Source organism: Lates calcarifer, linkage group LG6 (genome assembly GCF_001640805.2).
Source record: "Lates calcarifer isolate ASB-BC8 linkage group LG6, TLL_Latcal_v3, whole genome shotgun sequence".
NCBI classification, from domain to species: domain Eukaryota; kingdom Metazoa; phylum Chordata; class Actinopteri; family Centropomidae; genus Lates; species Lates calcarifer.
The window spans coordinates 8163092-8177440 of NC_066838.1; the positions used below are offsets into that span (position 1 = coordinate 8163092).

At 40.3% G+C, this 14349-nt stretch overlaps 1 long non-coding RNA gene across 1 annotated transcript in view; it reads right to left on the reverse strand.

Moving 5' to 3' along the window:
- LOC108882557 (uncharacterized) overlaps positions 1-11993 on the reverse strand; it is a 26946-nt gene extending 14953 nt beyond the window's left edge. Inside the window, exons 1-2 of the long non-coding RNA XR_001960811.2 lie at positions 11910-11993; positions 5986-6084 (exon numbers count right to left, since the gene is read on the reverse strand). This is a non-coding gene — a long non-coding RNA (uncharacterized LOC108882557). The remainder of the gene's footprint in view (positions 1-5985; positions 6085-11909) is intronic.
- Positions 11994-14349: the final 2356 nt, after the last annotated feature.

Genomic DNA, 14349 nt, shown 5'->3' on the forward strand with positions numbered 1-14349 from the left:
AAAGGCCTTCCCAACTTTTCTTTTTGTCATGAGCATTTTCGTACAGAATACAAATATTATTCTGCAAAAAAGTGAAATTATTTTTTCCTGGACGGAGGCAGATTTATCTAGGCTTTAGCGCCACCAGAAAGTCCCACCAACATCCAAAAATATGTCCAGGACTGTGGAAGAGCTTCACAGGTGAGTATTTCACATTTTCTTTTTGCTAATTCATCATGCCGCTAGTGTGGAAAGGCCTTAACACAGGCATATAGTAGTTTAGCAAAAACATTTTCAACATCCTTAGTCAAAATTCACACTGAGCTGATAAATAAATCGTAGAAGGACAAGCAGATCTTCCTGTGGAGAAATAATCAGGAATCACTTTGAAATACAAGGACATCGCTCTGGACATGATTAAAATTACAAAACAGCCAGTGCATTTGGTAATTGGTTATTGGTAGGGAAGAGGTGACAAATTACTTGTATATGCCCTATGGCTGGGGTTAAACTCACTGACAAGCAGAGATAATGTTAAAATCACCACCCCTAGAGAAATAAACTGATTCTTAATGGGGTTTAAAGGTTTATTTATGACTACTCAGGCTTGGTAAAAATTATGTCTGTTTTAGTTTAACTCCATTTCTGACCAAATCTGAGACGTAAATCAAGTCTTTCCTCTTTAATCTATTTGATGAGACAACAGACGGAAATTTCAATCATTAAAACAGCAAGAGAAAAAAAGAAAGAGGGGAAAAACTAATCAGAAATTGAACTTAATTACGTTCTGCTTTCATTGTGGTTACTTGATAAAATAAAAAAGGTGCAGACATAACTCAGCATCAGTCAGAATTATCACTGGCAAGAGTGACACGATCTGTGACACTTCTTGCGAATATTCAAGCATGTCTGATGAGGATGGGGCTTCCTCAAGTCTAAGTTACATCACTCAGGAACAGAAGGATGCTAAACTTCACACAGCAGAGACAAGATCCTGTCAAATGTTGTCTGACGATTTGACTGTCAAGCTCCACTTGAACCTGACTTGAGTAAATCCTGCCTGTTGATGGACATCTGCACTTACACACAGGGAAAAGCAGCAAATCCTCAGTTTAGAAGCTGAAACAAGTGTCTTTGGAATTTTTGCTTAATAAATCATTTAAATTATTACATTATTTAAAAGAAGATCAAAATACCAATTGGTGATTTTCTGGCAATCAATTGATCAACAAAAATGTAGTAGTAATGGACAATAACATACATAAAACTGTGTTTTCTTGCTGCACATACACATACTCCTCCCTTCTCTACATTAGCCTGTGTCACAGCCTGGCTCATTTTGTTAAATATTTAACCAGGACATAATTTCCTCTTCAGCACTGGGGCACATGGCTGTGATAACACCTGCCATAGTTCATACACATCCATTTACACCAGAGGACAGAGCTTCAATGTGAATCCATCTGTAAGCACTTATGCATCTGCTCATCCGCTCATAATAAATCATGATTCACACTCCTCTTTTCACTGTAGGAAGACAACACACACAGATTCTGCACATCCACTTTGTTTCTGCAGTTATTTATAGGGCAGATGACTGCTGGCCATGTGGCCCATATAGAAAGATCAGTATTAAGATCACATTGATGATCAACTCGAGCTTAAGGATTTCAGAACAAGTTTAAAAATGCACATTTTGTTTCTCAAATACTTAGAATAAAAGTATCTTTGGTGGTTTGTCACTTAATCTAAACATCCACTAGCTGGTATTTCTCTTCATGATCTACTTAAATTCCCTACAGTCAATGTTATTTGATCTTTTGATCAGAGAAGATCATTCCTGTACTCACTATTTCACATTGTTGTTATTGCTTATACACCAAACCAAACTCAAAGAACTCACAGCAACAGAGTCCAGATGATCAAACACTTTGCATCTCCTCACGTTGCCTCAGATCACCTTTCATAAAACCCCTCGGCAAAAACTGCAGCCGACGCCCAGCCTCCACACACGTTCGATGTCTGTGTCAGATTCTGATCCAAACACAAAAACCTGGAGACCAGACATGATGAAAAGAGAAAAAACAAAAACATGCCAAAGAATAGAAAAAGTTGCAACTAGCACAGAGAATGCTTTGTTTTCCGCCTGTGTTGTCAGCCCAGGAAAAAAGAAAAGAGGAAGTAAACTCACAGCAATGAATGGGTGAAATCAATGACTTTCTCTCACTGACTGCCTCCACTACTGATTCAACAGGCTCAACCTGCTGAATGACTGCCAAGAGCAGATAAGTGCCAATAATGCTGGACACCTCAAACTATAGTAGATTGTTGCACAACAATGGTCCAATGGTGGTGGACAGCACACAGACAGACTGGTGAATAGGAGAAGGGGAAGACTTTTATTGGTGCTCGCAGGACACAGTCATTATATTAAGCCATTTCCGTTATCAAAATGAGTTGAATGAACTACAATTGAGGTAAATTGCCAGACCAGACCCTCCCTCACATATGGAGATGGTCTCAGAGGTGGCTAACATCTTTCATTCTCATGTTTCATGTGATAAAAGGTGGTGAATGAGGGATAAACGAGGCTACTTTCCATCCATATTTTCAGGGAAGCTCATTTCTGCATCTGGGCCCCAGTCCTCTGTCTGAAAGGGTTTTACGATAAGATGATAATCTTTAGATTCTCAACAAACTCCTGCTGAATGCACTTATGGTAAGTGGCTGGGTGCTATTACGAGGCTAAAATGTAAATGTGGAAATGTAAATGCACCATAATGCCTTGCAGTCTAGTGATACCTATAAAGAATACCAGATGAGATGTTCCCTATGTTTTGTTGAGCAGTCCCCTCTGTTCCGCTCTAATGTACGTCTCAAGGCCTTGCCATGTTCACTGATTCAGTGATTATGTTTAAAAGATAAGTCTACTCCCTCTATATCCCTGTACGGTTGGTTTTCCACCGTATAAAGTACACTGGTGGTAGCTTCAATTAGACTGTCAAATGAATGACTGAAATATGTATGGAAATTGCCCTATATAAGGTATAACAGGTTAACTATTATAATAGTTTGGGGTTTCACCATCACAGAGAAGCACAGGTGTGTAAAATGGAGGGTTATTAGTGCTCTGCTGAATGGCAGCTCAATGGCAGAGGACAAAAGACTTCCTACTTGGCTTCTCTGGCCCCTAGACGAGTGAGTGAGTCTGATCAGATCTGTGACACAAAGACTTAAACATCAGGATCTTTTATTCTTGTGTCAGAACAGCTGAGGAGCTTGCCTTATGTTTCTGGACACAAGGGATTGCAATAAAAGTAATAGATGCAATGAAACTTCCTAATGTCACAAATGACACTGTATTGGAATTGACGCAAAACCCAATGCAGTTGATTTTATTCTGAAGCAGCTTCTGTAGATGTCTCTTCCACTGAGGCATAACTTTTTACTGCACACAAGCAGGAATACAGTGAAATACTGCTGCAAATCACTACTGCAGCTCAGAGGGGTGCTGCTGGTAAACCAGTTTTCTTTCTTTTTTCTCTTTTTTTCCATCAAATGAACAGTGTGTGGACTCTGCTTTATTCAGTCTGTTCCTGCTGGGAAACTAACACTAGTTAACTGGCTGTCTGCAGATATAAGGCTGATGTCTTGTCAACACAAGCAGTTCAGAAGAATTTGCAAGCAGAATTTCAGTTGCTGCCCTGCATGTGCTCAAAGTGAAAATTAAAGTGGATGTCTGTACTTAGTTGAATCATCTGCTAACAACATTTATATTTTTAAATATGATTGATGATGATGATGCCTTGGTAAGTGGTGCAGGTTTTTAATGCACAAGTAGTCCCAAAAAAATACTACGTGTCATGTTTTTGTTGTTTTACAATTTCCAATGAAATTATTTGGGGGGGGGGGGGTTTATAGCCAAGGAATGTGTGGAAAACCAGTCCTAATACGGACCGTGACTTTCTGTAAGCTTAAGTCCAGCTGAAGCTCAGTATAGCCAAGCCTGACAGTCAGTACAGGTTAGACTGATTAATGTTGTATGAGCCCAGCCACATTTATAACATTTCACACAGAAATCACATAATTTCAGTGGTACTGCTGCAATCAGTGGATTTCTTCAGAGAACAGCATTAAATCTGTGCTGAGCTTAAGTTCAACTCTGGTGAATTTGCACACTGGACCAATTGAAAATCATTGTGACACTGCTGACCTTTGAGGGCTGTCATATTAAATATTTAATCACTGTCACTGTGTGGAATAACCAGGCACTAAGAAAAGCTGAGGCTATCAAGTTCAGTGTGAGATGCCCTACAGTAAAATGGCCATGTACAGAGGTTCAACCTCTCTGCTTTAGGTGGCATGACCTTTCCTATGGTGCCATCCTTAGGTCAAACTTAAGTCAACCCTCTAGGGGTAAAGAAATGAGAGCAGCAAAAATGTCTTCATTTGTCATCCATGTAAAAAATGTGTTTAAGGCTGTGTAATGGCCTAAAAATGAACATTACAGGCTGCTAGCATGGCTATAGACTTTAAACCTTCTTTAGAAAATGTATCATACTATTTTTTTGTAACCAGATTTCCAGTAATCCTGTAATCCTATTACAGAAAATGAGTGACTTCCTAATTCTGTCCAGTTAAAAGACTCAGTCATCCAGTTGGATTAAATACTGATCCAATACAGTCTGATTACCACCTACTGCTTTTTCTCTAACCATGTGAGTAAAATTAGATTGTTAAAGTGCAGTTCTCTTTTTTTCTCCCTGTGCATTATTGTAATCCTATTGCAGGTAATCAGGAGCCTAACTTTCCAATAGTGTGCTGTAATAAGACACAGCTCTCCCTGCTGGATTCAATATTGATCCAATTTGGTGTGATTTCCATCTGAGCTCTGGCTGCAGAGCAACTCGCCTGGTGCCAAACAGACAGACTGGGTGATGGAGGAACCCGGAGCCAGCACTGCACAAAGCTATGCTGATCTGAATGCGAATACAGTTTGACCCGAGTCCAGACTGAAACAGAAACTGAACGGGATCCAGTGATGAGTGGTACTTGGAGTCAGATTACAGATTTGGTTTAGAGGTTGATTACCAGTTTGGTTGTCTGATCTGCTGAGTGTCTCTCTTTTATTATTACTGCATGTGCATCTGTAGGAGGGATGTGAAGAAATGTTCAGTGAAATCCAGACTGAGTAAGGCAGAGAGAAATGATGCACTGATCCAAAAAGTGATGTGTGTGAGACAGGGAAAAAGAGAGAGGCAATTTAGCAGTGAACTGCTAAAAATCAGAGCAAGCTTATACAAAGCATTTTGCACAACTCTTCTCATCTTGTTCACAGAAACAGGCTGACATTGGTGGACTATGGTCTGGAGAGAAAATGAACTGAAAAGTGAAGAGAGAACAAAACATCTAATTTCTGTGCATTTCTTTGTTGTAAGAGGAAGGGAGGGGGTATAAAATACAAAACATACAAGAAACCAGATTTTGACATATGGGACATACCAATACTAATCAGGGGAACCCTGGCAGGTTTATTTATAGAGCAGCTTTCATTCATAACACAATTCAAAGTGTTTTACAGGCACAGTGCACTGAAACCGTACACATGAAATCACTTTACTGTTTGCTTTCCAGCTTTATTTTAAAATCTGACTGATCAAAGATGTGTCTTAGCTGCTGTTTTTGTGTATTCCTATTGTAATTCATTCTATGTCCTGTATGTTTTCTATAAGGTAAGTACTTGCACATGCATTGTTATGTAGATATGCTGCTGTATAAAGGCCATTATGCCTCTGGAGATATTCTTTGTATTTTCAAAGATGTGCAGAATATCAAACTGCATCACTGTCATAAGCATAATTGCAGTAAAGATTGCTTTGTGGAGTGTTGTTGCTCTGTCCAACATGGAGGTCTGTCCCTGTAACCATGTGTAACTAATTTACAACCAATCTGGGTTCCTGAATGTCCTGCTGGCTCAGTGGGATATGATGCCTGCCACATACTCACAGTGTTGTGGATTGGAACCGGTTTCATGGAAAATGTCATGTGCCTTCCAAACACTCTCCCCCTCTTTCTTGTCGCATTATACTGTTTGGCTTCTCAGTGCTGACAATGAAAACAGAAAGGAGGAAAAAAAAGGCTGCCATTAATTGTTGGTCTGTGATGAGACATGAAATTAGTCACACTACACAACCATCCACCACCCTGTACTGCACACCCTTTCTCTCTGCTTTACTATGTAAAGGATACCTCCTGCACTGGCACAGTAAGTTGGCACTGGACATAAATTTTACGCTGCAAAATTGTCCAATATGAGTGTAATTCCTGGTGCTGTTGTGCTGGATTTACGACATGAGCACTGGATTTAATAAATCTTATTATTGGATAACATTGACATTGTTGTATTTTGCATTTCTTTCAATCCTTTTTGAAATTTTTGCTCACATTGTGTAATAACCACCTGGCTGTCTGAGGAGAAGGGAGCTCTCTTTGAATTGCCTCCTGAGGTTTTTTACATTGTTTTTGCAGAGCTTTTCCTTGTTTTCTTAGAGAGTTTGAGTTGGGTTGGGACCCAGTGCTGTGAGCCTGTAACTTAACACATAAACACACCTGTAAATAACACGTTTGCATATGTTATTTATTATCTATTATTATCTATTATTGCTTACAAACTATGCAAGCAAAGAATAGAGATCTGTAGCTTTTTAAAGGGCTCTGGAGGATTTTTTTTACATTTCCAAATTTGGAATTCAAGATCTGGAATTGATCTATACTTTCTGCATGATTAAACATGATTCACACTTGCATTGACTCTAACATGCTACAAACAGGTCAATGATATCTGCATAATAGCTGATACTGTCTTGATCTAAAAACACAATATTGTTGAGATATGTTCATATTTATGTGATAAATAGTTAAATGTCTTCACATTTTAACTAAACAAATGTAGACAAAGCCTTTAAATTCTCCAAATCAGTGTTTTCTCTACAACTGAGTATTGAGCAATGTGGGCCACTGCTGTATATTAAGGCAAGAAGAAGAATCCTTTATTAGCCAAGTATGTTTTTACAAATACAAGAATGTGACCTGTGTATTTAACTCATCTGTGAGCAGTGAATACACAGGGGAGCAGTTTGGGGGTGCCTTGCTCAAGGGCACTTCAGTTGTGGATATTGAGGTTCATTCACTGCCTGTGCTCACATTTTTTGTAGTCCAGTGAATTGAACCACTGACCTTTTTGGTCTCTAACCTCTCAGCCCCAAAAAGGAACTTTTTGCAAAGGCCAGGAATTGAACCTGGGTCAGTTGTTTGGAAGGCAGCTACTACACCACATCACCACCAGATGTGCTAAGCTAAAAGCATTTAATGCAGTTTCAGTTGTGTTGCAGAGGCTCTATTATGACAAATCCAGACAAATCTAGAGGTTCTATTATAACAATCTCACTTTTTCAGCATTTAGGTAATCATATGAATAAAGCCATTAAATGACAACATTATTCAAATTTCATTTGGTTTGAGTGGTTATAAATCCATCACAGGCTGTTTTGGACTAATTCCAGTCAATGCATTAGACAAACTGGACATGGCCTCAACTGGCTCCTTTTACCAAACAATCAGTGAAATCTGTCCAATTAGGCAAGTTCGCACCATTTAACCTGTTGGCCTCATGGACCAGTTTCAAACAGATTTCTCATTTAGTTGAATTAGTTGAGCAGTTTTTGTTTGTCACTCAGTATCTTGTGAACACCAAGGACTTAAACATTTTTAAATTAACACATTTCCATTTAATTATATGAATTTGCATAACACTCCACGGTACTGTATACTTGAAAATCAAGCCATGTAGACTTAATAATGAGACCTTAAGTGTTAGGTGCTTCACAAGCTGCTCCAACTGTTTTTTAAATCTTGTATCACAAAGAGGAAAAAATAAATTATTCAAATTTTTGACTCATTTGAATTAGTTGAGCAGTCTGGTGCTCCGTGTATCATATTCATCACGCCTCAAAACATTTATATCGTGTCTGGCTACTCAGCTGGAAATATGGCAAAGCCAAGCAGAAGTGGGAGTGGATTATAATTGTGGTTGCTGCCTGTGAGCCCTGAATCTGCATAAAAAGTACTACACTGCAATGCCTCTCACATGAGAATGTCATATTTTTAAATGCTGTTAGCAACAGAGCTAATCACAAAGCTAATGGGTGGTCAGTTGACCAATTATCCTTACAAGAAAAACCTTTAGACCAAGGAAAGAAGAAGAAAGTCTTGAGAATGATACCAACATTTGCAAGAAGAACCAGAACCTGAAACTTTTTGATCTCTTTTGATACCTGGGGAAAAGGTTTTGCTGATCAAGCATGCTCTTTTTTAGTAGCACCGTACATTTCTACACGGTTTAACACATTCACACCTGGCAGCAGCTGCCCAGATTGTGGAGCAATATCAGAGAAAACACTGCATTAGCAGAAACCTTTTCAAAACTATTTTAAGCAAGAGTAAAAATTGAATTTCACACTTGTAAACCATGAAAACCTGTCACTGCATTGTAACTAACATCAGTCAAACCTGGCCAAAGCCTCTGCTCTCCACGAAGCAGCAAGCTACAAACTAGCTATAAACAGAGCCATTTTTCAAGCCAACAAACAAAAATATTTGACATTTTCTTCTTTTCTTCAATATCAGACCAAAAGCTCAAACTGTGCCTGAACTATCGTTGTGCAGAAGCCCCGGCAGCGCTGTGGTCCTGAGCTGGCGGGGCAGCGAGCAGATGTGAAGCCTGAAAGTGATGCTAATAGATTCTGCCCTTGTTTCTAATCCCCCCTTAGTGTGCTTCCCTGCTCTGAATCAGACATGTAATTATTTGACCATGATAATATTTACAACAGAGGGAAATATGACAGTTCCTCCCTCTCTGATCTGTATGTTGGTGTGTGTGTTGGTACGAATCTCTGTGTATAATGAGCCTTAACACAATTTCTGCATTTTAATTATTTAAAAACTTTAATTTCTTCTTTCATTTACAACGTAGTGATAAATTCTTAATGTAGCATTTTGTGTCAAGGGCACTTTACTATCCAAATGCAGCTAATTATCCCCCTATGTGTCAACTTTACAGCTTGGCATTTGTTCTTCAAGTGGTGTGATACTGTGTTTAGTCACAGAGAGAGAAAGCTGTGGCTGCAGGGAGCGGCTGTGTGTTTGTGTAGTGAGCCACCATGGTGGTTAGGAAGTTTTTTGCTCAGGAAATGTAAAGCAGGCAAACAAGGAATAACAAGCCCAGATATTTATATCAGTGCTGCATAATTTCAGCTTCATAAATGTCATCTCTCTCACTCTCCTCTTCTCTCCTTCTTTGCTTAAACCCCAACTCCTTCCTGCTTCCTTCCCTGTCAACATCCTTTTTTTTATTTCTCCTTTCATTTCTCCTCAACCTTTGTATCTTAACCTTTTTTCCTCCTTCTGTTTCCATCTTTTACTTACTCCTTCTTAGTTTATATCTCCCCTCCACATCCATGTATCTATGAACCCCCCCCCCCCCACACACACACACACTCTCTTGCTTTTCCCTTCTCATTCTCCCTCGCTCTTTTCATTCTGTGATTTAGGTCACTGACTGACTAAAAGACTACACACAGCTGGCCTATAAACCACTCTGCCCTCCTCTCCAGGCCCCTCCCCTCACACACACACACACACACACACACACACACACACACACACACACACACACACACACACACACACGGTATGATGAATCACAATCTGGCCCTGGCACTAACTGACAGTGTCCTGAAACACATTTGTTTATCTGGTCCATCATGTGCGTCTGTGCTGAACTTCACACCCCGAATCGCTCCCTGTATTAACTTCTTCACCTGTGACTGTTTTGTTTTTAATCTAATTTTCTTTATTTCAGTTTCAATACATCACCTCTTTCTCCAACTGTCTTCTGCACTCTCCTTTCATTTTCATTGTTGCTGGTCCTCCCTCATCGCTCTCTCTCATGAGTCTTTTCATAAACAAAACTCTGTGACCTGAATAAAACAGAGTGTGCCATGGAAATACTGTTCATGCGCACGTGTGTGATTCAACCTCCTGCTCTTTTCTCATATCAAAGATCTCTGCTGGAGGTGTTTGATCTTTTGATATAAAGCAACATTTATTTCGCTTTTTGTTTGTTTTGTTTCCGTATTGTCTTTTGCACCTGGAGGGATTCAGAGGGGATATTATTTGTTTGTCTGATTGTTTGTTGTTCTTGCGTTGTTTGCATTGCATCAGCAAAATAGCAGTAGGTCAACAGTTTAACAAACAAATTGCCCATGCATGCAGGCTCTCTGCTCTCGTCTGAATCTAATAATGTGGCCACCAGACCAATAGAACACAGCATACACACAGCACACACATACATGCATACACACTCACTGAGGCGCGCACACAAGGGCACACACAGAAGAGCTTAACTACATAATCTCTACCCAAATAATTAATGACATCATTTTGGGTTGGAGCTACTACGATGTCGGCCAATTGGACGCCAGTGGTAATAAAGTGAGGGGGAGAGAGAGAGAGAGAGAGTAGGACAACAGGAACAAAGACAGCATGAAATAGAGTGAGAGGCTGATGAAAAGATCTGAGAGACCACAGAGACAAGGTGAGGGAAGGAAAACAAAGGATTGAAATGGAGAGAAAATGCAGACACAGGGAGGTTGTGGATGCGGGAGAAGCCTACTGGCATTTACCATCATCACAAAATTAAATATATTGTAAGCTGCTTTGGTTATATCATTAATTTTGATATACATACATGACATAGATTATCCACTACATTTATAACATTTCGAGGTCTAAACACAGAGCCTATATAGTGAGCAACAGGAGGCAAGATATAGAAAATGAAAAGCTGGAGCACAAATACGACCTGCATTAAATTATCCTTGAGGAGCACAAAGGAGAACCTGAAACAATGTTTCCACAACAAAGCCTGGGTATGAAGTAGTTTCAAATTTCTGAGGCCAGCATTACTTACACATCCAGCAGAATCAAAGCTACACTGGCTTCCCACCAGAGTCCTCAGGCTCATCACCTGCAACAATACAAGTCCAATGCTCACTGTGTTTATCTCCTGCTTGGTCCACAAGCTCTACAGAAAATACCTGTCTCTCTTTGGCTAACCAGATGCACTGTGCAAGTAACATACACACAACTTGTGTTAGCTTGTGGGCTGGAGCAGTTGGTTTCAGGTCTGTTGGACTAGACCACTTTTGTCCTGTCTGTCTGCAGTGTTAAACTCTCTAGACGGCAAAACAACTTTATGTTTCCTCATGACATCTGTCATCTAACTAATTAGGTAAAGGTAACAATACAATAGAAAATTCATTAACATATATTTTACACCCAAGATTTGTATTAAGAGCTCAGGCTTCATACTGATACACATCTGTCAAAAAACTGCCTCGATCAGCCCTAGAAAAAAAGACTTAACAACGCTTGTTGGAAACAGCTATTTTTAATATCTGCAGACTATTTTTGACTTATTCCTCTTTTGCATGTTAAATTTCTAACTAAGCGGAATTACAGAGACAAACTAATAAAGTTATATTGTAGTTTAGCATTCAGTCTGTTTTTCACACTTTTGTTTGTTGTGTTGCTTGCTAGCTTATCAAGAAGTTACGAGGAGTTACTGTCTGTCAAATTTTAGGATAGTATTAAAATCTTGGCATAGATAACATCAAGCATCCTCTGGACAACACAAAGTATACAGCCGCACATGCCTTTGTTGACATTTAACGTTAGCTAGCTAGTGCTAATTCCACCACAGAAATGACAAAGACGTGCTTACACGGTTGACAGTGCTCGGTTTTACGTTTACCACAGTTTGCAGGAAAAACGTTTTCAAGATGCATAAAGTCATATTACTCTATACTCACAGGTATCTGTTATTATGGGGTTGGAAAACAGCACAAAAGACGACAGAAAAGGCTCATTAGTGAACTTCTCAATGCTGCTGACCCGTGGTGCGTTCAATTGTGGTCGTATTTACCAAACTGTACGCTAAAATAATCCAAAGAACAAATGATGCCAAGTTAAAGAGTTGCGATTTATGTTGACGCTGATATGTGAAAGTCATCTTTTATATACTCTTATATTTATTTATTGCTACAAATTACCTTTGTGGCGTACAATTTCTTAGAAATGAAATGTAGGAAACATAAAATGAATCATTGTTGAGAAAGGAACAAGGAAGTCCGTTTTTCATCAGTCACCATGGCAACAGCAATTCTCACAATTAAAACCACTGAGCCAAAGGCATATCCAGGAGTTTCAGTACCAAAATATAACCAAAACATTAATTACACTGCGAATATATAAAAGTGTGTGTTGTTGGAAAGTTTATCAGTACTTTAGCAAAGAGTAACTATTAATGCAGTCGCAAGTCACAATAGGGCGCCAAGGACTGAAGCACGTTTACTACTTAGCATCCATCCACTAATGAAGAGCTTGAAGTGCAGTTGAAAGTTTCTCAAAAAATCCAATATGTAGATCCTGAGTCAAGACTATTATCATGATCAAGCAGTAGTTGTTTTGGGGTTAACTTTGACCAACACAATCTGAACATGATTTTAAAAAAAAAGATTTGTACATACATATACATATACATGTCAGTGTGGATCATACATAGACGTGACCTTTGTTTGAAGAAGTAACCAGCTAAAAAGGTTAAGAGCATTCCATTATGTAATGACACTGAGTTTTGCAGCCTAATCTCCTCTTACAGGGCAAACACCTGAAACCGTGTTCAAACTGAAAAGGAATAAAATGACCTAATTGAATGTGAACAAGAGAGAGTGAGAGAAGAGGAGCTGAGGACAGAGGGTCTAATGATGAAATGAGTAGCCAGCTGTTAAATCAACAGTTATGGATCACAGGAGGAGAAGCAACTCTGTTGGAGGTTTTCACCTCTTTCCTTTCCATAATTCTTTCATCTATTCATCAAGTGAGGCGCGTCCCCGCGGAGAGGCGAGGCTCATTATTCATGCGCGCACCATACTGCTTCTAATTCACACAATCGCGACACGTGCTGGGCAGCTGCCGCCATATGCCGTCCTGTGTGTGTGTGTGTGTGTGTGTGTGTGTGGAGAGAGAGGAGGGCCTTTCCAGCAAGTGGCTCCTCTGTCATTGACTGCCTGTCTGAATGGCAGGAGATGCCTGCCTCCCTCTCTCTCTCTCTCTCTCTCTCTCTCACACTCACACACACACACACACACACAGTCCCACCTCTATCACCCTCGTCCTGTGTTGAATATGCATCATGGCTGCATCACTTCCAAACCGGACAGATGAGCAGCAGGCCAGTGGCCACCTGCTGGCCTGCCGCTCAGGATCTCCCCGGGTTTTTTAGGGGTTGAGGGGAGGGTGGGTTGTTAGGAGGGGGGGTAGACAGCCTGTGGCCTGCCCAACCACATTCACAACCCCCACCATAACCCCCCAGTGGGATCAACAGCGAGGCAAAAGGCCGATGGCAGCAGGCACTTAGAGGAGAGTGTTATGCGAGAGGAGAAAGGCAATGAGGACCCAAGATGAACTCATCTGTGAAGATTCTCTCTTTTTTTGTATTCTTGGCTTTTTCTTGATGTTGTGTATCTGTCTCTTTATGTATGTGTATACTTGTGTGTGTGTGTGTGTGTGGTATGTGCATGTGTGTGTTTTTTATGTACCTCCTTCTTTTTATCGTTCCTTTTTTGTCATCTCCCTCAGCCCCTGTGTTCACCTGCTCTGTCTCTCTCTCTCTCTCACACGCACACACATACACACACAGCAGCAGCAGCACTAATCCACCAGTCTCAGTGTACCCCCTCAACCTCACACACACACATGCACACACACTTTCACTGACTGTTCCCATGGAAACCCACACAGACAGAAAGCACGCGGGCCCCTGCCTGGAGGCTCGAGGCAGCAAGGAGACTTCCCGCGAGGAGTCAGCCGGTTATTGATCCCTCAGTACACAGAAGCCAGTCGACTGGCTGAGCAAGCACACATGTTTGCATCCACACACACACACACACAGACACACACACACATCTGACACAAAGACAGAGCCACTTAAACAGGTGTTAGTTTTGGTGTTACCAAGGTGACTAAGAATAAAACGTAACACTAAACCGGCACACTACTGCCTTCAAAATCATTATAGCAACAGTAAACATGTGTCATCCCTGATAAATGGTATTATGCCACCAGCAACAGATGCATCACTTTATTGCTAAGCTGTAGTTGTTGTTCAAGCTTTGAGTATCAGTTCTTACAACTGACACATGAATAAGAGGAAGAAAAAAAACACAACACGAAACAAATCCAAAGGCCTCA